Source organism: Micromys minutus (assembly GCF_963924665.1).
Source record: "Micromys minutus genome assembly, chromosome: 32".
In the NCBI taxonomy this organism is placed as follows: Eukaryota; Metazoa; Chordata; class Mammalia; order Rodentia; family Muridae; genus Micromys; species Micromys minutus.
In genome coordinates this window covers 23,531,053-23,534,948 of record NC_137967.1, presented here as the reverse complement: position 1 = coordinate 23,534,948, position 3,896 = coordinate 23,531,053, and the positions used below count along the sequence as shown (strand labels likewise).

Below are 3,896 nucleotides of genomic sequence, written 5' to 3'. Positions count from 1 at the left end.
AAACAATGGCATTATGTATCTTTTGTCCACTCAAATTGTTTGAGGCTGGGTCTCTCACTCCTCTTGGAGTACCTCAGTTGGAATGTCTAGCTGCTCAGTTCACTTCAGGGATCCACCTTTAACCACCCTGCTAAGCCCCCCATATTCAACCTTTACACTCACGCTTGATATCTGAACTCACTTTCTGAGTCTGCCTGACAAGCAATTATTCTCAGAGTTGTCTTTCCAGCTCTGTGATTTTTTTGTATATATTTTAACCTGAATTATTATCTGAAAACCATCATTTCAAATCTACAATATTTTCTTTAATGTTAAACCAGTTACATTTGATTACAAGACTATAGCTAGTCTTCAACCACTTAACAAATCTGAGAAGGAAATAAATGTTACCTGAATATGTAGAAATCTTAAAGCATAGCTTCTAACTTAAATACTTTGTAGAGACAACTGGATGCCTGGACAGTCTTATATAATTTTCATAATGTTGGAGCACCTGTGTTTCGCCGTATGGCCCAGAACCATATGACAGACCATAAGTGAAGTAGAATTAGATGTCCCTGTCTTGGAAGAGCTAAGCTTTTGTCTCTCCTGCATCATGTATCCTGTCCCAGACAGTATTTTTTTCTCTCTAGATGAATTATGTTAATGTTGACCAGTAGCTAATTTATCACTGCATATTGATGCAAAATTTTAAATTTAATCTTTTACACTTAGATATGCATTGTACCTATAATATTTATTCTTTAAGTAATGTTGGTCCCTTACTATAGAATATTTTGCTGCACTAGGGAATGGTGCCAAAACAGAATTTCATGGTGTGTAATGAGTATTCAAGCCAGCACATTGGGAAAATTCTAATAGACCTTGTCAGGATAAAGAGACTGTTGAGAAATTCATAGATATCCACCAAAGAATAAAGGTTTGTATTTCAGATAACAAAATTAGTTAGATCAGGAGAGGAGTGAATCTAAAGGCAATGTACAGCAACCACAAACCCATATACCCAAAGCCACAGAACATAGGAGGCATAGCAATGTGGTGAAGTTCAAGTTCAAGCTTGTGTCATTTTCTTTCTCTTTGTAACCATGATCTTGAGCAATCTGCCTCTGGAACAGGGAAAAAACCTTAACGTGAAAGCAGAATTCTGATGTTGCAAAAACTAAACATACACATCTTTGTTAGAGTGGGACAATCAATAAGAACCAGCCTATTTGATTTGGTCACTGAATATCACAAACACATTTTTGAGATGTGCTCAACACTGTTTTCTATGGAGTCTTACCCTGGATATTGTGTTCTTCCTATTGTCTGTTTAGCTTTAAGTTGTGAGCAAAATAAATATATAAAGTGAAGTGCCTCAGAACATTGCCGGTTTTCTGTAGAGTTGAATGAAAGAAAAGTTTAAGAATTTAGTCATCACAAAGCAGACAAATAATGTATGTGTAGCCTAAAAAATAAAAGTGAGCACATATATTACTGTATATGTCATAGAAGTAAATGTTGTAAACCTGAAAACAGTGATACTTAGGATCAAAAAAGTATTGACTGATGAATAGAAATTCATTGTGGGTGCAAAGATAAATAAACAGTTAAAGACCATTAGCTGCTCTTCCAGAGATCCAGGGATTGATCCCGAGGCATGTACATTTAATGCACAGATATGCAGCCAAAACACTCATATAAGTAGCAAGAACAATTTTAAAATTTATTTGGTACACTACAACTAACAAACCTGAGTCACAGTAACACCATGATTCCAATAGACACCACCCTCCAGTTCTTTCTTTTTTTCCAGTTTTGTTTTGGTGTCATAGGGAACTCATCATTGATAATGTTATATATATACACTTTCTTCTTTAGGCCTCATTATAAGAAGTTTATAGATTTAATTTTCATGCATCTGACAATAGTTAATATGTTGACAATTGTGTTCTCATTGATAATAGCTATCATGTTACCCTTTGGAGTACCCAAATTTCTGGATGATGTTGGTTGTAAGGCAGTTCTGTTTTCATTCAGAGTCCGTCGGGGTCTGTCCATCTGCACCACCTGTGTTCTAAGCAAATTACAAGTCATCACCATCACTCCCAATAATTTTAAGTGGGTCTGGCTTAAGTCTAGACTCTCCACATGGATTTTTTTCTTCCTTAGCTTGCTCCTGGCATATTAACCTACTAACCTACAGATATATGACTGATTTGGTAAGAGCCAATGGGAATTATACACCTAGTGGCCATGGATATGTAGATTTTTACTGTCAAAGCATAAACTTTGGGGGGTCACAATTCAGGGTCATTGTTTAGCCTCATCACTCATGATCTCTTCTATGTGATCATCATGATGTGGGCCAGCCTCTACATGTTGGTTTTTTTGTGCAAACACCGCAAGACAGGTGAGCATCTCCACAGATCAAACCTTTCCTCCCAGACATCTCATGAAAGCAAAGCCACTCACAGCATCCTGTCTCTGGTTAGCTGCTTTGTGGTAATGTATTGGTTGAAAAACTCTGTCACTATTTATACTTATTTTGCAAAAGAGAAAAATCCCAAATTGGAGAGTGTTAACATGATTTGAACTGCAAGCTACCCAACCATCTTCCCTTTATTACTCATGAAGAATAATAAAGTTATTTTGCAATTCATTTCTTCATTTCCTGTAGTGAGAATGACTTATTTTCAAAGTTCACACCGTGACTGAACTGAAACCCACACTTTCTCAGTGTTAAAACAGCTTTTTTATCATTTTTATGGAATAAAGAATTTGCATGGGCAGAGCGGAGCCTGGCCTACCTGCCACCCGGATCGGCAGATCATAGAGGCTGAGCAACTGCGATTGGGAACAGAAAATTAGAACTTCTGTTTCCGCCCGGAGGTAACTTCCGGACGCAGAGCGGAGCCTGGCCTACCTGCTACCCAGATCGGCAGCTCATAGAGGCTGAGCAACTGGTGAGTGGGAGACCTAGACCTCAGGGGAGCAGAAAGATCTCTGTGGAGTACACAAGGAACGTGCACCCCCTGCCTTGCCCTGCCCTGCCATGCCTGATCCATCAAACAGAAACAGAACATTGGAACTTCTGCTCACACCCGACGACTCTGAGGCATAAAACAGGGCTCATCCCATCTGACACCTCAACCAGTGGAGAACCAGGGTCAAAGACCAGATACAAGGGAAAGGCAAGAACATATCACTGACAACAAAATGGCAAGAGGAAAGAGAAAGAGTATATCCCAAGGGAACCAAGACAATCTAGCAACACCAGAGCCCAGCTCTCCCATAACAGCAAACATCGGAACTCCAAACACTCCAGAAAAAGAAGACACAGACCTGAAATCATGCCTCAAGATGCTGATAGAGTTACTTAAACAAGAAAGGGAGGAAAAGCAAAAAGATTCAGAAGCTTTTAAAGAAGAAACAAGAAAAACACTCAAAGAACTCAAAGAACGAGACGAAAACAGAACCAAAGAAATAAAAAAATGGAAGAGGGAAATTAAAACAGAGATTGACACAATAAAGAAAACACTAAAAGAGATAACCCTAGAGTCAGAACACCAAAAAAAAAAAAAAAGAAATCAGGAGTCACAGAAGCAAGCATTTCCAATAGATTACAAGAGATCAAAGAGAGAATCTCGGGGGCAGAAGACAACATTGCAAACATAGACAAAACAGCCAGAGAAGATGCAAAAAACAAAAAGCTCCTAACCCAAAATGTCCAGGAAATCCAAGACACAATGAGAAGACCGAACCTAAGGATAATAGGAATAGAAGAGGGAGAAGAGTATCAACTAAGGGGCACAGTAAATATCTTCAACAAAATCATAGAAGGAAACTTCCCTACCCTCAAGAATGAGATGACCACAAGCATAAAAGAAGTCTTCAGAACTCCAAATAGGTTGGAC

General features: G+C 38.6%; 1 pseudogene across 1 annotated transcript; it reads left to right on the top strand.

Moving 5' to 3' along the window:
* The first annotated feature begins 1,750 nt into the window (after positions 1 to 1,750).
* Positions 1,751 to 2,697, top strand: LOC308413674 (vomeronasal type-1 receptor 2-like; annotated as a pseudogene). Its single transcript has one exon. The product of its transcript is annotated as a vomeronasal type-1 receptor 2-like (transcript).
* Positions 2,698 to 3,896: the final 1,199 nt, after the last annotated feature.